This window comes from Pelodiscus sinensis, chromosome 13, assembly GCF_049634645.1.
Source record: "Pelodiscus sinensis isolate JC-2024 chromosome 13, ASM4963464v1, whole genome shotgun sequence".
NCBI classification, from domain to species: Eukaryota; Metazoa; Chordata; order Testudines; family Trionychidae; genus Pelodiscus; species Pelodiscus sinensis.
Genome location: NC_134723.1, coordinates 22,382,612 through 22,406,210, shown reverse-complemented (window position 1 = coordinate 22,406,210; position 23,599 = coordinate 22,382,612). Strand labels below are relative to the sequence as shown.

The 23,599-nt window shown below is 46.9% G+C and overlaps 1 long non-coding RNA gene across 1 annotated transcript; it reads left to right on the top strand.

The window, feature by feature from the left end:
- Window positions 1-6,063: 6,063 nt before the first annotated feature.
- On the top strand, window positions 6,064-16,872 carry LOC142831288 (uncharacterized). Its single transcript, XR_012907001.1, has 2 exons — window positions 6,064-6,190; window positions 16,574-16,872. It is a non-coding gene; the product is annotated as an uncharacterized LOC142831288 (long non-coding RNA).
- Window positions 16,873-23,599: the final 6,727 nt, after the last annotated feature.

Sequence of the window (23,599 nt, the reverse complement as noted above, 5' to 3'; positions counted from 1 at the left end):
TGTAACTGATTATCAGCATTATTTTTCTGTATATCTTAAATACTCTACACTGTACACTGGTCTACACTATGCAGTTATTTCGAAATAACTCCCCTTATTTCAAAAGAACAAGCGGAGCATCCACACTTCTAAGACCGTTATTTTGCAATAAGGGGCTGGTGATTTTGAAATAACTCCTGTTTTCCACAAGGAATAACACTTATTTATTTCAAAATAGTGGTAGTCTGGACGCTCCACTGCTGTTTCTTTAAAATAACTACTCCCCAGAGACATTCAAAGTAATTACTCCCCAGTACTTCCTGGGGCTCTAAGCTGAGATAGTGCATTCACATTAAGGCTACATCTAGACTGAAATCAAGCATGTCAAAATCACTAATGAAGCCAGGATTTAATTATCCCGTGCCTCATTAGCATAAACAAGGCTGCTACTTTTTTCAAAATGGAGTTTTTTCAATAACAATGGCAGTCTAGACGTGGATCTGTTGAAAATAAAGCCTTTTTTGACAGATCCTGTATTCCTCAAAAAGTGAGGTTTACAGGATCTGTCAAAAAGGCTTTATTTTTGACAGATCTGTGTCTAGACTGCATTTTTTTTTTAAAAAAAACCTCCATTTCGAAAAAAAGCAGCAGCCATGTTTATGCTAATGAGGCATGGAATAGTTAAGTCCTGGCTTCATTAGCAATTTCAACTTGCCTAATCTACATCTCTCTGTCGACAGAGTGGTGTAGTCTAGACACACCCTAAGGGAGTCTGCCTCGGACTAATTTCAAGGCTTCCCTGTAGTGTGGACACCCTATTTCAAAATAATTATTTCAGGCGTTATTATTTTGAAATAAGTTATTTCAGAATAAGTTCCTAGTGTAGACATGCCCTTAGTGATGCATCTTATCTGATCAATTGGTGTTCCTCTCATTTTCATCTCATTCTGAGTAGCTCAGAGAAATGGAGCAACTATTGTTGAACAATAAGTGACACCACTGGACAATATTTTGTTCTCTTACTGCAGTGTAAATCTGTTGTAACTTTAATACATTCAGAATAATTGCTCTGAAATTTCTTGATGTAAACCTAAGGCAGAATTTAGTCACTGGTCTATGAAGCAGAGGCACAGAAACCATAGGATGAGCATACTTCCCTGGGCATAAATCAATCTCATTTCAAACACAATGAGGGAAGTAACTGCTAAGGGTTCAATTCACAAGTTATCTGAATGTTGACTGTAGACAATTTTGAGCGACTACTAACAAGGGAATTGCATCAAGATGGATAGACCTCCATGTTTCATATTGACACATTGAAATATATTCTTGGACTATGCTTATATTCTTGGACTATGTGATCATTACATATATTTAATATAACCAACCCGGTGATATAGAAAAATTAGTTGGTGCAAACTGAGGCATACTGTTGTGTTGTATTGGCATGCGTAACAGACTCTGAAGTATAAAGGCAACATACATATAGAACCATATAACAGATGGTGTTTCTCAATTTCTAAGAGTGATGGGGCATACTTGCCCCACATTGGACAGGAGAGGGTTACCCTGCGTTGTGTGGTCTTCCACCTTAGTTGGTATGCTTCAGGAGCACTGGTATAAGACAGCACCTCAGCTCAGTTGGGGCTGACTGCCAGAGAGGGAGGATACACACTGTTTGCTCCAGACAGGCCTCTCCAGATGTCCAGGGATAGAGATGCTACAGCACAGACCAAAGGCAAGATACTCCCTGTGACCTCACATGGTTTAGAAGCACCAAAGAAGGGGCAGCCCAGGGATGGGGGGAAGAAAGATGGATGGCCAGCCCAGAGCTACAGCGTTGGCGACAGGAAGTAGCCCAGGGGAAGGCAATGACAACGGTGAATCCATGAGTGAGCTGAAGCTCAGAGTCTGTGCGTTTTGGTCAGAGCTTTTCTCTGTTGAGACCATGGCTTGAATTACAACCACTAGTAGGGCCCTGGGCCGGGGTCCAGTGCGGAGGGAGGGCCTGGACCTCCCTACTGGGGGATGAAACGCCCCTATTTCCTGACTCAGGCTATTGGGCCACACAGCCCTGTGAACAAGGGCAGATTAATTGACTCAGACCATTAGGCCACACTACCTTGTGGACCAGGGAAGAATTACTGACTCAGATTATTAGGCCCCACAGCCATGTGAGCCAGGGCGAATTGATCAGCTCTGGCTACTACGCTGTATTGCCTCACTGTTAAAGGCAAACATACAGATACTGGTTGGTGAGTAAGAAGATGGGAGGTACACACACACTCCCCTAGTCCCTAAGAGGGACGGGCACACTTGCCCTGCACTGCATGTTTAAAGGCTCACTGGCCATGTCTATGGTATGTGGAAGGTCAGACCTGGCTGACAATAATATTCCTATGGTTATAGCTGCAGGCTATAATGTTTGTGAAGGGAAGGGTGAAAGTTTCACTCAGGGCTGGACTATTGAGGTGTTTGAAATTGAACAGCCACAGACCAGGGTTATTGGAAGGGCATAGCACAGGGCCACAAAGATCAAGGACTCCTCGAAGCAGCAATTTGAAGCTGAAAGCCACTAACGTTTGTTACTATGCTCAGGAGTTCAATGCTTTTAATGGCAGGAGGCGATGGCTATTGTTGCAAAAGATGCACTGTGATGGTTTAAGAAAATTGCCTGTTGCTTCGCAGGGCTATTTTTGCTTTCAGTTAATGGAATAAAGATTGCTTTAAAAGCAAACCAATTCTTTTATTAAATGACAACTGGAGAAGAGAGACAAACAAAAAAAACCACATCAGCATCGTGGGGAATGGGAGAAGGGAGGCTTCCAGGAGGAGGTAGGGTGCCGGGCATTGCTTTAAATGGGGAATCGCTTGGTGTGTGTAGCAGTCATGGTCCCCTGGAAAGATGCACTGAGACCATTGTATGCATAACCAAGCAAACTGGAAAGGGACTTTCAAAGTTCTGAAGGAATTTAAAGGGTGGAGCTAACGGTCTCTTGAGGGCAGGACAGTAGAGTTCAAGCCGATGACCAAAGAGGTGAGAACAGGCATTGTGGGACCTCTCCAGAGACCTGAGGTAATAGCCCTGCTGCAGAAAGCTGCATGTCTCTTGCTCAGGTGTGTGCTGCTTTTTGTTGTTGTTGTTTTTTTTAAAAACAGTGCTACAACTGTAACCCACACACCTAGTGTGGTTACAATGCAAGTGGTACCTAGACCACAGCAACAGCTAAGACCAAGAGACTTCTACAGCATGGGCTGGGAGGCAGCTGGCTTTTAGCTCAGAGGGTAGAGGCTCCTATACTCTGCTTCAGAGGGTATGTCTACACTACCCTCCTAGTTCGAACTAGGAGGGTAATGTAGGCATACCACACTTGCAAATGAAGCCCGGGATTTGAATTTCCCGGGCTTCATTTGCATAAGCGGGGCGCCGCCATTTTTAAAACCCCGCTCGTTCGAACCCCGTGCAGCGCGGCTACACGGGGCACGAACTAGGTAGTTCGAACTAGGCTTCCTAGTTCGAACTACCGTTACTCCTCGTGGAAATAGGAGTAACGGTAGTTCGAACTAGGAAGCCTAGTTCGAACTACCTAGTTTATGCCCCATGTAGCCGCGCTGCACGGGGTTCGAACGAGTGGGGTTTTAAAAATGGCGGCACCCCGCTTATGCAAATGAAGCCCAGGAAATTCAAATCCCGGGCTTCATTTGCAAGTGCGGTATGCCTACATTACCCTCCTAGTTCGAACTAGCGGGGTAGTGTAGACATACCCAGAGATCCCAGGTTCAAATTTGCCTGGTGGCAGTTACACAACTGTGCAGTTACTGCTCACAAGGTTACTTGGCAGTGTGTACACCTCTGTAGTTGCAGTGCAAAAAGCTGTTTTGCTGCCCAGAAACTTACTAGTGTAGACAAACCCTTAGTTAAGTGTCTCAGATGATCCACACCAATGTTCCCTCTAATTCCCCCCCCCCCGAGTGGAATGAATTTTGTTGTGTCGCACACATCACCATCAGATTGGTGCACATACCAAAATTCATGTGGTGGAGGTTGGGTCAAAGTGTTCTGAGTATGGGAGAGGGCTCAGGTTTGGGGCAGAGGATTGGGGTGCAGGAGTGTGAGGGCTCTGTCTGGGGGTGTGGGCTCTAGGGTGGGGTTGGGGATGAGGTTTTGAGTGCAAGGGCTGTGGCTGGAGGTGCAGGCTCTGGGCTGGGGCAAAGAGTTGGATGCCAGGGTTAGGGGGGCTTGCTGGCAGGGGTCTGGATTAGCTTGGGTCAAGGTGGCAGAAGGAGTCTGGGCTAACCTGGCCACAGCAAGTAGGCATCTGGGCTACCTCAGCCTCACAGGCTGCTTTGACTGCAGCAGGAGGGAGGGAATAGTCTGGGAATGTGTGTGTGTGTGTGTGTGTGTGTGTCGGGGACAGGGACGGGGACGGGGGGGAGTGCCTGAGAATGGATCACCTGAGTCTCTCCACCACAGCGGGGGAGCTCTGGGGCTGGGCCGTTCTGATCTCAGCAGGGAGACTGGGGCCAGGCAACAATTGTCTTTGGGCTGGGAGAGATGCCTAGTTCAGGCCATCCCTGCCCCAGGCTGGAAGTAGGGTAGCCCTCCTCCCCTCAGTGACCATGCAGCTTATGGGAAATTATGATCCATACCAATTGTTTCCCAATATTAGCCTGCAACTAAAGCAACATTCCTATTGTCTGAGGAATTCAGAGGAATTTAATTCTCCTGTTAGATTCAGCCAAGTGAGACTAGGTCCTCTCCAGCTGCTGTGTTCTACTAATCTCTACCAGAATAAATAGGCAGTAGCTCACATGACTTTGTCATCATCCCATTTTCAGAAGACAACATTTCAAAGGGAGCAATTACTACTATTTATTTGGAGACAATGAGTTATTTCATTTTCAGTCCTCCGGGGTCTGTTAAAGAGCTTAATTTGAGCAGTAAATGGAGTGCATTGGAAACACAGCACTGAAAGTAGCTTGATCATCACTCTGAGTACTTTAAAAATTAATATCTTTAAAAATCAAACAACTGCCCAAAATAGATACCAGGGAATCTATGACAAATGAGAAACTGAATCCTAATCTGCTTCCTATTTTTGCTGGAAGTGATTGGATTAAACACACTAATCCACATTTTATTTATTCTGTATGGTACCTTGCCTGCATACAAAATACAACGGACATTGGAGTTGTTAAGAACAGCTGTCATGACAGCTTGCATTCATAATACCTTCATGGAAAAGAAACCTTAGAGGACACAGCTGCATTATAATGCAATATTCCTTGATCTAATCCACTACAGGCAGTCCCCGGGTTACGTACAAGATAGGGACTGTAGGTTTGTTCTTAAGTTGAATTTGTATGTAAGTCGGAACTGGTACATATTGTAGGGGAAACTCTAGCCAAACATTTTTTTTAGTTTTGGATAGCATAGGGAAAGGTTAACTCCCCTCTAATGTTTGTTTTGCTGTCTGTTCCCCTGTTCAGAAGATTTCACATCTATTTCTGTCCCTGTGACAAACTCAGGACTAAAGGAGTAACTCATCAAATACCAAACAGCTCTGCACCATGCTTTGAGCTAATAGCTTTATTTCCACACACCACCCAGGGTTCTAGGAGGAGGGTCCTTTTTTTGCTAACACAATGAGGCCAGCACTTTGTTTGTTTTGGTGGAGTCTTTGTTTGCCCAGGGAGCCCAGCATGTATAGGGGGAGGAGGGGCGGAGAGGCTGCTTTTGTCTGCTGTTCGGCAGCCTGTTGCTCAGGGGAGGGGGCAGCCTGTTGCTGGCAGGGGGGGAGGGGGGAGGCGTGCAGGATGCGAGGCCGCGGGGGGGGGGGCAGCGGGCGTGGGGAGGCACTTTTCCTCTGCCCGGCAGCTCTGCGGGATCCCTGTCCCTGTGGCCAGCTGCTGCAGGCAGAGGCCAGTTGGAGCCGGCCGAAGAGGAGGAGAAGGTGGATTCTAGGACCCAGGTGAGCGAGCCCCGAGGACGCTGCTGCGCTCCGGGAGCTCGGCATGTATAGAGGGCAGGAGGGGCAGAGAGGCTGCTTTTGTCTGTTCGGCAGCCTGTTGCTCAGGGGAGGGGGCAGCCTGTTGCTGGCAGGGGGGTGGGGGGGGCAGCGGGCGTGGGGAGGCACTTTTCCTCTGCCCGGCAGCTCTGCGGGACCCCAGTCGGAGCCGGCCCGAGGAGGAGGAGGATCCTAGGACCCAGGTGAGTGAGCCCCGGGAATGCTGCTGCGCATGTGCGGGAGTTGCCTCACCCCGTTCGTATCTAGGGATCCGACGTAAGTCGGATCCACGTAAGTCGGGGACTGCCTGTATATACTTCAGAGGGTTTGTCTGTCTGTGAGCGAGTAAGTCTGTCTGTCCATCTGTCTGTTTGTTCAAGAACGCCTCCTAAACAGTAAAAGCTAGAACCACCAAATTTGATATGCAGTTTCCTTTTATCATAACTTAAAGCAAGATAAGGGTTTGGTTGTGTGTTTATGTGGGGTGGGGGGCTGAAGCTACTCCTCCCACCCCATGCCTTATGCATATGGGGCACATAACACCACACAGAAAAGAGACAAAATCACCAGGCAGATGAAAGGGGCTGGCTGGGAGTACGTCCCTCCATTCTGGGACTGCCCTAGCTTGTGCCTTTCATAGTCAGGTACCCTTTAGAAAAGGCAGGGGTATGACGCTCCCCCCATTCACACAGGAACATGCACTCCTCCCTTGGCTGTGCCCTCTGGAATGGTAGTGGTCATGGCCCCAAGCTGCAGTGACAGAGGGCTGGGGTTGTCCTCTGTTCTTGGTGCAGCCTGCATACTGAACTCCTCATCTCCAGCCCCACTAGCTGGAAGTATTTGCCAGCTTGTGTGATCAGGTCTTCAAAGGAGGAAGGTGTGCTCAGTCCACATTCCCTGTGTAAGACTGAATGACCGAACCGCCACACGCACATTTATCCTCACCATGTTCCCGACTAGAGGCATTTGCAAGCAGACTTGAATCTTCTTTCATATTTTAGCCCAAATTTACAAATATAATTGAATACACATTTGTCTGGACAATGCAAAATGATTTGATGGTCCCAGCTGCATTCTCTTGTCCTCTTAGTGAAAGGTAAAATTACGTTCACCGCTAACTGGTCCTTGTTAGCAAATCCAGCAGGAATGAAATAATCTGAATGGACATTGAACTGCCCTTTCTCCATTTGTGGGGGGTGAGTCTGGCCTGTGAAGAGGAGGATGGCAGTTTCCAGGGCTGTCATGTGGAACTTTACTTCAATCTTCTGATATTCAGGAGATAACTGCAGTAGCAGCTGTGGCAATTTTTATAATAATAATAATCTTTGATTATTTAACTTCCACCAGAGGAATGGCAAACATTGTACCAACATTCATTAATTCAGACTCAAAACACATCTGGCACAGTGTATGCACCTGTATTATACTGCTATATTTGAAGGGGAGCAGCACTTTCTGAATAAAGGCCAATTCCTCTAAATAAAGTAACAAGAGGGCTGGATTATCTTCTCACAGTTAAACCAGTGTAAATCAGATGTGAGTAATCAACTAATTTATGCCACTGTAAAGCTAGTGTGAGGCAAATTGGACTCATGGACCAGTATCACATCCAAACCTTGTACTTGCAGATTTTTCAGGCTTTAATAATTAACACACACGCACATACCCCTGCCATTAGTTTGCTTATGTCACTTTAGTGACTATTTCTTAAGCTATTTCTGCCTTTTCCTATTTTTATTATTAAAACTAGTGTTCAAAGTGTGGTGTCTATAAAACAATCTAACTTGACAATATAACCTCCGTTGACCTGTGAGGGAGACAGCTCTATATAGACAATCCCAGAAGCAAATTGGTTTAGTTTTGGGTGCTTTTGCTGCAACATTAACCTTGGAACTCATATCAGCTTTGCTTCCCACAATTAACCTTAAATATGTCTCTTAATCTCTTCTTTTTGGAAAACAAATTGTCTCCCCTTTCTCAAAGCCATGTGATATTCACTCTCTCCCCATAGGTATTATTAACACTTCTATATTATGTGTGGCCTGACGTGGATGATTAATGCTTCTTTTTAAATATTCAGTAACATCTTCTCATGAAAATGGTAATTTATTCTTTTCTAAACCATATACCCAGTTCTGCAACCTTGCCAAAGAAAAATTCCTAATAAAGGCAAGATGGGCATTGCTGGATGAAACACTGAGGGTATGTCTACACTACCCCGCTAGTTCAAACTAGCAGGGGTAATGTAGTCATCCGCAGTTGCAAATGAAGCCCGGGATTTGAATTTCCTGGGCTTCATTTGCATGAAGCCGGCCGGCGCCATTTTTAAATGCCGGCTAGTTCGAACCCCGTGCCGCGCGGCTAGACGCGGCACGGACTAGCTAGTTCGGATTAGGCTTCTAATCCGAACTAGCTGTACGCCTCGTGGAACAAGGTGTACAGCTAGTTCGGATTAGGAAGCCTAATCCGAACTAGCTACTCCATGCCGCGTGTAGCCGCGCGGCACGGGGTTCGAACTAGCCGGCATTTAAAAATGGCGCCGGCCGGCTTCATGGAAATGAAGCCCGGGAAATTCAAATCCTGGGCTTCATTTGCAACTGCGGATGACTACATTACCCCGCTAGTTCAAACTAGCGGGGTAGTGTAGACATACCCTGAAGGATTAGGGCCATTCAGAGCAATTAGAGGAGCAGATTGTGTACAGAGCGTTTGTCAACTTTCACCAATCAAAATCTCAAAACTGTGATTATCACCCTTTGAAGCATACCATAGCAAGAGAACTACCAGATCTTCATTTATATATTACACCCAGGTTGATCCATCACAACATTTAAAGAATGTGCTTAATATTCAATCCATCAGCACTCCCACTAAAAGAACAGCCAATCCTCCTACCTATATAAATTTTCATCCGTGGAAACCAAATGCAAAGGCAGAACAGTAGTTTTAGTCAATAGAACTATTTGCACGTTTAAGTGCTCTGATGGATTGGGGGCTGTGATGAATAGGAGGAGTATTACCCTTTCCCAGACATCCTTGCCATTCAGTTAAATAAATTGCCTGTAAAAGGTAGGCAGGGAGCCAGGAGAGCCAATGGGAAGAAAGTGTGAGATTTGATTGGAAAATCAGTGATCTCCTTGCTGCAGTCTTTGTGTGGCCAGAAGAGAGATACAGAGTTGAACTGAGCCAGGAACCAGGCATGGAATTTTCAGCAATATCCATACATAGAAAGGACTAAACCTTGGGACAAGAAAGATGTAAGTGAAGAGGGAATGTTTAGTTAAATACAATCAGGTTCTTTTCTTTATTTTTGGTTTGTGGGTCTCCTCTGTGCTCATTTATTTACCCCCCCCCCCAGCCCGCCCTCCATGCAAAATTTTATACTGAATCTTAGGGAAGCAATTTTCTGTGATTTTAATCTGCCTTTTTTCAGTTGCTCTATAACACTTAGCAACAAATTATGCTTTACCAAATATATACTCTTTGTTTTGGTAATAAAATCACCTTTTTAAAGATTGTAATCTTATTCTTGTGTCTTAGGAGGTTCAGTGTGCACATGCCTGAGACCGAAAGGTCATCTATTAGAGGTAGTAATAGTATTTTTTCCCTAAGCTCTCTCCTGAGGTAGGGTTAAAAAACTTGCAGTAGACCATAAGAAGAAATACCCAAGTGCTTCTTCCTGGGTTTTGCATTTGGGTGGTGGCAGTGTATCATCCAAGGTCAGGGAATCTATGATGTTGGGGAGTGTTTTTAAAGCAGAAGCCTTTAGTGGCATAGCATTTTAAGGTCTCTTGCAGGCCCCCACCTTCAGCCCTCAAAGTGCCAAAGTGGGGAACAGCCTTGACAGGGCCATACCTATTATAGTGATATATTGGTTATAAATGTCATAAACAATGATAGACACATGCTCATATTGATGTTAAAATATGAGGATACATCAAATACCACAGGTGAATTAACACATGTGCGAGGTCAGACCAATGCCAGAATTGCAAATGTGGGTACATGTGGGACAAATAAGCTTGTTCATAAGCATTGTATCCTATTGCATCTTTGTTTTGCACTGTAACATTTTTCAAATAAAGTGTTAACGTGCCTTATTTTGAAGTGGGTTAACAGCTACATGTCAAATCTGTTGCTACCTTAATATAAATGGAGATTGCCTATCTCCTAGAACTGGAAGGGACCTTGAAAGGTCATTGAGTCCAGTTCCCTAAAGGTCATTGAGTCCAGTTCCCTGCCTTTACAGCAGGGACCAAGTACCATCCCTAACAAATTTTTGCCCCAAATCCTTAAATGGCCTCCACAAGGATTGAACTCACAACCCTGGGATTAGCAGGCCAATGCTCAAACCACTGAGCTACCCCTCCTTCCTCACTCTACTAGGAGCTTTTGCTTCTCAGCCTTTACCAGTGTACAGCTGACGCTTTCAAGTCTGACTTGCAGTCTTTGTATCATTTGTACTGGTCATGAGAACAGGAGCCGGATCATAAAATATACCATTGAGTATTCTTCAGTTGACCACGCAAATATGAGGCTCAGACCAATGCAGCTGAGCTTTGAAGGGCATGCTTTGTATGTCAGTAGCCAACGAAGAAGGATTTTGACACTAGAAATCTTGTCCTACAATATGACCTGCAAAAACACCAGAACGTGCATATGGAACTGATTAAGTGTCTCACAAACAAACATAAACACTGTAAACACAACTGCCTGATAGGGCTGTCAAAATAAGCATTAAGCTAAATGTCTTCATTCCATAGGCAGTGTGACAGCATTATGAACTATAAGTTAATGATGTTCATGCAGACCTTGAACTGATTTGTTGTGTACAAGTACAATTGAAATATTTTAATGCATAATTTTTCAAAAACATTAAAGTTCCTAAAGGATGGGGTATTTCCGAAGCACTCAGTATTGGTCTGACTATTTCCACTGCAAACAAAAATAAAACTCCCAATAACTCCAATGGGAGCAGAGCTGGGCCAGGTCTGTGCACTTTTAGAAATGGACATCAATGGGAGCAGAAAGAGGCCAAGAGTGGGTGCTTTTGAAAATCTTACCTGGAATGGCTGAGTGAGACTGAGAGAGGAAAAAGGAAGCAAGAGGGTGTTCAGGTGTGGGGAGGGGGAAGATCAAGAGGGGTGAGACTGCAGGAAACTTTCTCTGACAGTGAGGCTATGTCTGCACTATCCAGCTTTTAGTGACAAAGCTATGTTAACACAGTCCTGTTGCTAAAAATTGGCTCAGGTAAATACTGTTTGTTGGCACTTTTCACAACAAAATACTTCTACCCCCACAAGTGACTTTCAGTTTGCTGGCAGGAAAGCATCTATGCACATTTTGTCATTCAGTTGCCAATGCAGACTAAGACAAAGACTTTCTGGCTACATCTACATTGGCATCCCTTTCCGGAAAAGGGATGCTAATGTGACGAGTCGGAATTGCAAATCCGCGGGGGATTTAAATATCCCCCGCGGCATTTGCATTTACATGGCTGCCGCTTTTTTCCGGCTTGGGGATAAGCCGGAGAAAAGCGCAAATCTAGACGCGATTCTCCGGAAAATAAGCCCTCAAGTATATAAGAATAAGAAATCCTCTGGAAAAGGGCTTATTTTCCGGAGAATCGCGTCTAGACTGGCGCTTTTCTCCGGCTTATCCCCAAGCCGGAAAAAAGCGGCAGCCATGTAAATGCAAATGCCGCAGGGGATATTTAAATCCCCCGCGGATTTGCAATTCCGACTCATCACATTAGCATCCCTCTTCCGGAAAGGGATGCCAATGTAGACGTAGCCTCTCAGTAGTAAAGATAAGCACGCTGAAGCATGTTTGTAGGATTGGGGCCTCAATGATGCCAGCAGAAGAAATGAGTGAACCGGACCTATGACATAGCATTTGACAGCGAAGCTGCTGAGGTCACACTGAGGGAATCCTTTTCCAACAGGCTCCTAATGTGAGAGGATGCTGTTCAGGGCTATGGAGCAAGGAGTGAGTGGAGAAGAGCAGGATCTGGTTTATGAGGAATTAAAGCTTGCATCGGGATGAACGGTTTTGTAGATTTCTATATTTACAAGGAGAACCTCACAAATAAGCTTCCTAGTTAGCCACTATACTAAACCAAAGCCAAACATCGTAGGTTAATTACATAAGGAAAGAAAGCAAAAAAGGACAAGAGGCTTTTTTTTTTCTCCTTTGGACCTTTGTGATGTAGGGTGGAGTTGCTAGTGTTGGTCTGCTCCTTGTTCACTTTGCATTAGTGTTTACATTTGTTTAGTGTAACAGTGGCTCCCGGCTGCCCTGGTGTTTAACCATACCCCAAATATTTCCATCAAAAATAATGTATCTTCTTTAATAGTGTCGGGAGTCTCCCCTCACGCTTGGGGTTGCCACCCCCATCCGGGGCATAATCCAGCCCGCTCGGGCCTAGGCCCGAAGCATGATGCCCCTTTTTTAGGGGAAATATGGCCCACTGGCCTAGTCTCAAAGTCCACTACCCCTGCAGTAGGGGAATTACAGCCTCCCGGACTAGTACTCAATACGCAGGCCCTACGGCCTAGTCCTTTATCCCAGCCCCCACTCGCCGGGGGTCAGGGCAGGAGAGATAAGGGGGCCCGGGCCCTCCATCTTCACCGGGCCCCGACCCAGGGCCCTATTAGCGGCGGGTGGCTCCCCCCACTGGCTCGGGGGGGGGGTTCCTCCCCGCAACGTGCCGAGCCCTCAGGGGCCTTTCCGGCTCCCTGCCCTGGGTCGCTTCCTACCCCCGGCCCATAGCGGTTCCACCAGTCGATGTGAGTCGCGTGGCACGTCCCCAGTTGGCATCGGGGCTGGGGGGTGGTTGGTCCAGTGCCTGGGCCACGGCGAGGGTGGTCAGCTGGCGGCTCCGTCGTCGGGGTCGAGCTCGGCTTGGGACTGGCAGCGGTGGATCTAGCAGGCCTGGTGACCCCCTCTCTGTCCATCCAGTCTGCGCCACGGGCAGTTGGGCCCTAGCTCCAGCTCTGGCTACAGTCCCCCTCTTTGGAGCAGGCCGGCAGACTTTTATACCTTGGTCCCCCTGGGAGCATGCCCAGTAGGGCTGTGTGGGTGGAGCCCTCTCCACCCCAGCACCAGGTGGCTGCCCGGGGCTTGAGTGCAGGGCGGGGCTGCCCCCATCACAAATAGTCCTGGGGACTCTTTTATTGGAATCTTCCCAGCACCAGTCCACATTTTATTATACAATCAGATTCCTAAGCACTAAAGTAATGACCACACAAAACCAAGTGCTGAAGAAAAATAATTGTCCTTTAAGCTAATAATTAATGAAGACTTGGATATTCAAAATATCTTTGGGCAACAGTGCCAAGAACAGGGAGGGTTAAGTTACAGGTATGCTTTCTTACCCATGAACTTATGAATTGGAAGGGAAGGAACAATGTCCCCCAGGCTATAGCAGGGGCACTGTTTAGGGATATTTAGAAGGGTCTGTAGGCCTCACTGAAGTTTGAACCCTCGAATTTCATACCTGAGTTCTACGTAAAGAGCATGCCCTTGCTCCAGATACAGCTCTTAACTCTATCAGAACTTGGTTTGCTCCCAGCATTGCCTTTGAGGCAGGAAATTTGTTTATAAACAGAAGGAGGCAGCGTGATTAAGATAACGGAAGCCTTGACATTCAGTAATTGAAGGATCATTAGATAATCATGAAAACATTGTCAGGAACTGCACTTCAAAGATAGGAAAGAAAGAGTAAAACAGGTTGTACCTCCCTTAACTGGGACTCTCTGGTCCAGCAACATCCATGGTCTGGCAAGACCATGGATGTTCCTGGACCACAAAGCCCAGGCAAAGGGAGGTCAACCATGGGGCAGGAGCACAGTGGGGGTGGGAGGACTCACCTGGTGGCCCCATGTAGAGGGGGGTGCAGAGGGGCAGGTGGTGCAGTGGAGAGTACTGCTCCCTGTAGCTGGGAAGTTGCAGGGGTCGGCAGCAGCCATGGAGCTCCGCCCCTGGCCACAGCCACGGAGCTTAGGGTCCAGCAGCAGCTGTGGAGCTCTGGCCATGGAGCTCGGGGTCCAGCAGTGGTAAATAGGGAACTCCAGCCTGGGGAGCTACAGCCAGGCAGGAAGCAGCAGTGCCAGGCTGGAGCCCTAGCAGGAGGCAGGTCTTCAGCAGGGGCCATGTTGGGAGAGATTTCTCCTGGTCCAGCAACTCCCCTCATTTGGGACCAGTCAGGTCCCAAGGGTGCTGGACGAAGAAGGTCCAAGTTGGAATAAATAGTGGGGTGTTCCAGGGGTCTGTATTGAGACCAATGCTGTTTAACTCATTCATAAATGATCTAGAACGGGGTGGCCAACCCATTCCAGGCAAAGAGCCAAGATATCAGTGGAGCCTGCATGAAGAACTGGGGAAAAGTTGTCGAGCAAAAACAGAAGGGCTTTTTGACATCAGGCTCCCGCTGGCCAATGCCATCTTTCATACTCCATCTTTAATGGCCACGCCAGATGGCTCCCTTACCCCGATGAGCACAGGAAGCCATTTTCAGGGGCGCGGGAGCGGCTTTACGAGCCACACCCTGGGGTGGAAGAGCCACATGTGGCTCGCGAGTTGCAGGTTGGCCAAGGCTGATCTAGAAAGGGATAAACATCAAGTGGCAAAATGTACAGATGATACAAAATTACTCAAAATAGTTACATCTAAAGCTAACTGTGAAGCATTACAAAGGGATCTTACAAAACTGGGTGATTGAATTCCATCTGCCCTAGCATTGCCCAGTGTTGATAAGTGCAAAGAAATACACATGGAAAAAATATATTCCCAACCAGAGGTGAAAGTAAGCAGGTGCTCCATGGTGTGCAGCTCTGGCAAGAGCTGACTGAGCTGCGGCAAATGCCAATGGGAAGCTATTTGAAGAGCTGGTAGGGACCTGGGCTGCAATAGGACAGTACTTGTAAGAAATGTTAAGTTACTTTCATCTCTGATCCTAGCTATACAAACAAAATGATGGGATCTAAGTTAGCTGTTACCACTCAGGAAAGAGATCTTGAAATCATTGTATATAGTTCTCTGAAAACATCTGCTCAATGTGCAGTGGCAATCTAAAAATCTAACAGAATACTGAGAATCACTAGGAAAGGAATAGATAAGACAGAAAATATATTGCCTCTATATGAAGTCATGGTCTACCCACATCTTGAATATCGCATGCATATCTGGTCACCCCATCCAAAAATATATTGGATTTGGAATACAGAGAAGGGCCACAGAAATGATAAAGAGGTAAGGAACAGCTTCCATGTGAGGAGGGATTAAAAAGACTGGGAGCTTTTAGATTGGAAAAGAAACGACTAAAAGATGGATAAGTAGAAGACAAGAAAATTATGACTGGTGTGGAAAAAAGAAAGAAAGAAATGTAATTTACTCCTTCACTAACACAACATAAAAAGGTCACCCAATTAAATTTATAGGCAGCAGATTTAAAACAAAAGAAATTATTTCTTCACAGTCAACCTGTGGAACTCTTTGCCAGGGGATGGTGGAAAGGCCCAAACTATAACAGGAAAGGCCCAAACTATAATAAGAACAAAATAAGTTCAAGAAGGATAGGTCCATCAATGGCTACTAGCCAGATGGGCAGGGATGATGTCCCTAGCTTCTGTTTGCCAGAAGTTGGGAATGGGTGACAAGGAATGGATCATCTGATGAATGCCTCTTCTGTTCATGCCTTCTGAAGTACCTGGCATTGGCCACTGTTGGAAGACAGGATACTGGGCTACATGGACGATTGCTATGACCCAGTATGATCAGTCTGATGTTTTATATAGAACCCGGATATAGCTGCCCACTGCTTTAACTCACTAGACCCCAGTTCCCTCACAGAGCTGTGGATAGAGTCCAGGAGTATCTCTCTCTGCAGAGTTTGTAACAAAGTAAGAATATACATTAAAAATGTAACCTTAACCAGTGTCCTTTACATGACTTGCCACAAGATGTCAGAACATGTTAGTGTTAGTGCTGAGTGGATCTCACATTTAATTTTCTTTCTTTGATATAGGGATTAGATACAGTGCTCCTGTCAATAAACTGCTAAGTTAGTGGAACCCCCCTCCCAGTTTTCAAGTGCCTTAGTAGCCCCCAGAAAGAGGTGATATGCGTATGGGGAGGGTGGACCAGGTCAGTTTCTTCTCCCCCCTGATTTGCTGCTTGGCTTGTACTGAACACACTCAGTAATATTGCTGAAACTGCTGTCATAAGTCTGTCCCCCTTTCCCTACTTGTTCCTCCTCCCCCTGCAGACTTCAGCATGCATAGGTGCCTTCTCCACCCTCAACATCTGAAATGTCACTTCTGGGCCACAGCCATGAGGATATTTGTCAATAATAGGGAAATATGGCTGTCCTGGTTGATTTATCCCTGCAGGAACATGGATTCAGCAACAGCACACAACGCTTGTGAAGATGGGCAAACCAGTTCAGGAAAAAATCCAAACCATTTTTCTTTATGCCCTGAGTACAGAGCTTTATTCACAAATAACACAATCATGTTGTTTACTGCCTCTTCTTAATTGTAATTACCGAAGCCCAATGCGTGAGCAAGTTATATTTTGTTTTCCAGGGTTGGAACACTTCATTAAAATGAAAGAGTACAGTGCTCATCTCTGCTGAACTCTGTGGTGAGATTAAACAACAGTCATTCTGAAGCCTTCAGAGTACCCTGAGATGTGAATATTAAATGTTCATCCACAGAACAGTAGCTGACAAACAAGACCAGTAAGAAGCAGCAGCTTTGTGTAAACTCAGAAGCTTTTGTCTCTCTCTCACCAAGAGAAACTGCACCAATAAGAGATTCCCTCCCCCACCTTGTTTTTCTGAGTATTAACATGGGATCTGAGGCATCTGTTCCTCCTCTGAATGCAGATGTGGTTATTAATTTGTATTTTCATAATGCCCAGGAGCCTCAGGCTTAGACCTACACCTCATTGTGCTAGGTGCTGTACAGCCACAGAACCAAAAGATGGTCTCTTCTGCTCCCAAAGCACTTATACTTTTGTAAGTCAAGAGGCAATGGATGGATACTGACACAATGATGGGTCAGAAAGAAGCAATGACACACTATTGCTAAGCATGAGAGGCAGTGGTCTCTGCATGCTAGCAAGTTAACTATTGCTAATTTTGGGGGCAGGAGGGTTAGGCATCACAGCAAAGGAACGTTTTAAGGAGGGATTTGAAGGTGAGTTAGTTTTGCAGATGTTTATGGTACGCTCTTCTCAAGTGTAAGGGGCGGCATAGGAGAAAGCACAGAGGTGCTTATTTCAAAATATAACATGTGAGCGATGGAGGTTGGCATCACGGGCTGATCTGAGGCAGGAACTGACCTTGACAGAATGAGAGATGAAAGACAGGGTGGGGATAGGTCAGGAAGGGCCTTGATGGTGAGGCCAAGTACCTTATTGATGTGAAAGAGCAGAGCGAGGCAGAGGAGGGATATAAAGAAAGGGGTGATGAGGTCGATGTGATAGACTAGGAGTGCAGCTGTACTCTGAATTGGTTATCAGTGGGGACAGAAAACATTTGTTCAGGTCAGCAAAAAGGAGGTTGCACTAATCAAGATGTGAGATGATGAAAACCTGGGCAAAGCTTTTAGCTCACTGTTGAGTGCTAAACCCTGAAAATCAAAACAAGTTGCTACAGGTAAAGTTTTCTTTGTTTTAAAGAGAAACAAGAGAAAAACTGCTCTAATTGTAACTGATCTAAAATGCACATTTGTATTTTTAGAACATGCCTTGCTTCCCCCTGGCTCATGGGACTGAAAAATCTCTCAACCTTCCTCCAAAATTAGGGCAGCAGTAGTGTCAGAGACTCATGCCACATACAGATGAATCAATGGGTGAATTTCAATGGGATTTAGGTGCCTGATTCCTTTAAGTCTCTTCATCAATCCCAGCCTTTAAAAATAATATCCTGGAAATCAAATTAGCCTCTACCTGAGAAATATTTGGCCACGCTTGTGATTTTAGGTGAAAATAGTGAAAATTGCCTAGGTAGGCAGGCAAAGATTTCAGAGGGGGAGGAGAGATTTGAATATCTGCAGTCTAAGGAGGTAGAGGAATGTTATGGTCAGACAGCGAGAACAATGGTGACTGTGACAGGGTGTGGTCACAGAAGACCCCTTGGGGGTGCTTCCCAGAGTGCTGACAAAGCCACTGACTCTTGCTCTCCCGGGCTACTCATTACCCTGTCCTGCTGGGACAGAACAGCTGGTCTACCCCAGGCAAGGCACAGAGCTGAGATCACTGTGCCTCCGCCCCCTACCTAGGAGCAGTGCAGACACTGAAACTCTTCAGGGCCAAGGAAAATGCAGTCTTGGGCCTAGCTTCCAGGGAAACCATTCCCCAAATGGGATCAGAATCCCAAATGACTTATTGAGGGAAGCCCCCTTTTACAATGAAAGGAGGATGAATACACGGATTGCTCCTCCCAAGTAACAATTATTTACACTGGACTTGATAGTAAATGAAAGTGATTTTATTAAGAACAAGCAGTAGGATTGAAGTGGTTGTAAGTGAGAACAGGCAAAGCAAAGTAGATTATGAATTTAAAATAACAGAAAACACTTAGTTAATTCTAACACTAAAACCTCAGTATGAATTTATTACAAACTCAACCTAAAACTGTTCTTATCCCTTCAAGTTAAGGAGGTCTCCTTTTCCCTCAGGTCTTTAATTATCCTCTTGAGTGTGCCATGCCAACCAAAGATCAAGAAACTGCTAGCTCCCCATTGGTTTATAGATTCTATCTTTGGGTGGGAATTCTGTTTCTACATTCCACCCTTACATGGAAAAATCACACCTGGTCAGACCCTACCAGTTGGGGGCAGGAAGGGGGGGGGGGGGCACGTGACTTCCTAGGACCAACCACTGCTTAGTCTTCAAGGACAAAAGAGGCTGTTTACAGTTGACCAGACCTTGAGGGAAACATCCTTGATGGCTTGCCTTGGGCTTCCCTTTGCACTTTTTAACCATAAACCACTCCATACTCCATACATCTAACTTTACACACAAGAATGATACATATGCCACAATAAGATATACAGATCCAATGAACTATGTCATTAAGATTGATAGCTTACATGAGGCAATTTGTCCAAAGCATCTTTGAGTTATGCATATTTGTTTCCATAAATCCATTTAATAAAGCATGGGGTGTCCATCACAGTGACATCCATATCTGAGAAGCTGATGGATGAAAAGAGATTGCAGATGCCCAGGGTGTTATGTGAGTAAACTGTGATTTAGCTATCAAGCCCTGATATGCCAGCTATCTATAAAGTGGTGAAGAACCAATAGCTCTGGGCAGAACCAGGCATAGGGCCACCTGCAACAAGCACTAAGCCACCTATGAACAGAGAGGCAACTAATTATACTGGGGTCTGTGGTAGTTTTGTGAGCTGCATAAAGAGGATCTGAGTACAACCAGCAGGTTAATTTCTGGCATAATCGGGGATTTATCGTGAATAAACATTTGTATACAGTAACATAAGTAAATGGCTCTTTACAGAAGAAATGAAGGCATGAAGCCAAAACATAATTTCCAAGCCATAAAAGGGCAGCCAAAGATTTCCTCTGATACAGTGGAGTCTTCAGATTTACACAGGGCACGAAGTGGTGGGAGGTCAGGTGTGTGAAGCCCCCTGAGCCCCCCATAGAATCATAGAGCTGGAAGAGACCTTAGGAGGTCATCAAGTCCAGCCCCCTGCCCAAGGCAGGACCAATCCCAACCATCTTTCTTGAAATGTGGTGCCCAGAACTGGACACAATACTCCAACTGCGGCCTAATCAGCACAGAGTAGAGCGGAAGAATGACTTCTCATGTCTTGCTCACAACACTCTTGTTCATGCAGCACAGAATCGTAGAATCATAGAGCTGGAAGAGACCTCAAGAGGTTATCAAGTCCAGCCCCCTGCCCAAGGCAGGATCAATCCCAACTAAATCAACCCAGCCAGGGCTTTGTCAAGCTGAGACTTAAACACCTCTAGGGATGGAGACTCCACCACCTCCCTAGGTAACCCATTCCAGTGCTTCACCACCCTCCTAGTGAAATAGTTTTTTCTAATATCCAACCTAGACCTCTCCCACTGTAACTTGAGACCATTTTCCTCTCTGCCTGCCTGTGTCGGTGGTTCCCATTGTGGACGCTGCTGCAGTTGGCACCATGGAACCAGAGCTCGCCCTGGGCATGCTACTCCAGTTTTTGGACTTGCTGCTGCAAGCCTGCCAGCAATGGCTGGAGGCTGCCTGGCACTATCTGGTGCACGTTAGCCCCCTGCCTCTCCCCCTGGCCTCCCTGGGGGTCATGGAGGAGCGGCAGCAGCGCCTGGATACCAGTGTGCCCCGCCACATCTGGCCTCTGGACACCAGCAGCGACTGGTGGTACCGCATCATCCTGGAGCGTTAGGGAGACCAACAGTGGACCCAGAACTTCAGGATGAAGAAGGACACCTTCCTGGAGCTCTGCGAGTTGCTCACCCCTGCTTTGCAGTGACGGGACACTTGCATGAGGCCCGCCATCCCTCTCCAGAAGTGTGTGGCCATCGCCCTGTGGAAGCTTTCCATGCCAGACTGCTACCGATCCATCGGGAACCAGTTCGGTGTGGGGAAATCCACCATCGGAGCAGTGCTCATGAAGGTATGGCACTCACTAGCCACTGGGCTGGAGGGGAGGGGGCTGCAAGGAGGGGATGCGCCACCCCAGGGAAAACGGGGGGGGGTGGGAGGAGGAGGCAAAAGTGCCCCACACGGGACACTTCCATCGTGGCCGTACTACACGCCGCCTGCAGTGGACAGGATTGCAGCAGGGGTTGTTTCCGGGAGCGGGGCAGTGCCAGGGAACGAACACTCTCAGCTACCCAGGCGCCCGTGATTCGTGGTTTGCTGTGTCTCTCTGCCGGAGGCTGTGTCTCTTTGCCGGAGGCAAAGAAAGCATTGAGTCCTTCAGCTTTTCCCACATCATCTGTCACTAGGTTACCTGTCTTCTCATCCTCAGCCCTGACTCCTGCTCCCTCCACACCCAACCTCCTGTCCTGAGTCCCACACTCCCAAGCCCTTTCCCTGATTCCTGCACCCCCTACATCCCCATCCCCTGTACTGAGACCCCCCGCACTCCACCCCACACTTAAATTTCTTACGGTACTGTACTATCACCCCCACCCCACCCCAATCTCCTGACCTAACCTTGGGGATTTGATAAACACTGCCTGTGAGAAATTTAAATTTCTTTCACCTCTGTGCAAGGGTGTTATTCTACTGGGATTTGCAGTCTGTTACAATCCACTTTTTAAGTTCCCATCTGTTTTTAGCTGTTTTCATACACGTGACTTTACAAATTATACCAGTATGACGGCACAGGCTTTCAACTAGTAATAATAATAATTTGTTTTTCCTAGCTAGTGCCTGCAGTGTGCCTGTTGCTTTCAAAACGTAATAGCAGGCCCATCCTTGCCTTGAAATGATGTACATTTACTCTGGCATTAGCTTTTATATGAATTGTGTTTTATGGAGAAACCAGTGTGATTTGAATATATTCACAGAGACTCAGGGTATGTCTACACTACAAAGTTAATTCGAACGAACGTCCGTTAGTTCGAATTAACTTTGAGAGGCGCTACACTAGTGCTCCGCTAGTTCGAACTTAATTCGAACTAGTGGAGTGCTTAGTTCAAACTAGGTAAACCTCATTCCACGAGGACTAAGCCTAGTTCGAACTTACTAGTTCAAATTAAGGGCTGTGTAGCCCCTTAATTCGAACTAGTGGGAGGCTAGCCCTCCCCAGCTTTCCCTGGTGGCCACTCTGGGCACCACCAGGGAAACTCGTATGCCCCCCTCCCGGCCCCGGAGCCCTTAAAGGGGCACGGGCTGGCTACGGTGCCCGTGCCAGGTGCAAGCCTGCCAGCACCCAGACAGCAGACCCTGCACCTGGCCCGGCTCAAGCCAGCCACCCGCTGCCACCCAGCCCTCCACCTCTTCCCGGGACCAGGCTGGCGGCTCTCGGGAGCCTGCCCAGGACCACAAGAGGTGGGCACCCGCCTGGTCTAGAGCAGACATCGTGGACCTCGTCCACGACCTCCGCACTAGGCAAAGGAAAGTGGCCATCTAGGGCAGGAGAGCTGCCAGCCTGGCCACCCAGGAGCAGGTTTGCATGAAAATCAAGGTGGTCCACTGAGACCCCCTGACCCTGAGCCCTGAGCTTAGAATGGCCGTACTGGGTCAGACCAAAGGTCCATCTACTCCAGTAGCCTGTCTGCCGACAGCAGCCAACCCTAGGTACCCTGGAGGGGATGGACCAACGACAGTGACCATGCCATTTGTCTCGTGCCATCCCTCTCCAGCCTTCCACAAACTTTGGGCAGGGACACCACTCCTACCCTCTGGCTAATAGCACTCCATGGACCCAACCTCCATGAATTGATCTAACTTCTCTTTAAACTCTGTTCTAGTTGTAGCCTTCACAGCCTCCTGCAGCAAGGAGTTCCACAGGTTGACTATTTGCTTTGTGAAGAAGAACTTTCTGTTACTAGTTTGAAGCCTGCTACCCATTCCTTTCCTTTGGTGTCCTCTAGTCCTTCTATTATGGGAACTAATGGAGAACTTTTCTTTATGCACCCTCTCCACACCACTCATACTTTTAGAGACCTCTATCATATCCCCCCTCCGTCTCCTCTTCTCTAAGCTGAAAAGTCCCAGTCTCTTTAGCCTCTCTTCTTATGGGACCTGTTCCAAACCCCTGATCATTTTAGTTGCCCTCCCCTCTCCCAGCCTCTCTCTTCCCCGCTCTCACCTCTTTTTCCCAGTCTCCCCCATTTTTGTTCAATAAAGAGAGATTCTATTTTTGAACACACGTGTCCTTTATTTTGTACATCAGGAAAGGGGCTAGGGAAGGGTAAGTGGAAGGAGGTGAGGGAGGAATGGGGTACGTGCCCCCGATGGGGAGGACTGGGCTGGCTCTGCGGGCTTCTCGGGGTGGAAGTTCTCCTGCAGCCCCCCTATTGCCCCCTCCCCCCGGATGGCAGCCTGTGGCAAGTGCAGCCGGGGTGATGGCCGAGTGCTGTGATGTGCCCAGTGTGGGCACTCCGGGCACTCCAAGCCAGGACTGCTTTGCAAGCGGGGAACCCTGAGAACTGTCTGTCCAGGGTGGGGGTCGGGTCCCTTTAAGCACAGCCCTCGGCTAGCCTGAGACAGCAGCTCCACGCTCTAAGTCCTCATCTGATGCCCTGCCAGCACTGCTTCCGGCCAGCCTTAACCTCTGTTCAGGGTCCACTCTGTGTGGACATGCTAGTTCGAATTAGCAAAACACTAATTCGAACTAGTTTTTAAGTCTAGCTGCGCTAATTCGAATTAGCTTAGTTCGAATTAACTAATTTGAACTGTTAGTTCGAATTAGCGCTGTAGTGTAGACATACCCTCAGAGACTACAGATATTCAGCCCAAATGTAATTCTGTAAATGATCATGTCACAAATAACCTGCCAAGAATTACGTGAAAAACCCTGAATTTTATATTTGCTGTCAAAGAGCTTTAAAGAGCTTAGACATATGGCAACTGCTTCCAGTTGTCCCTAGGAGTTCTGATTGTGTTGCTTCATAAT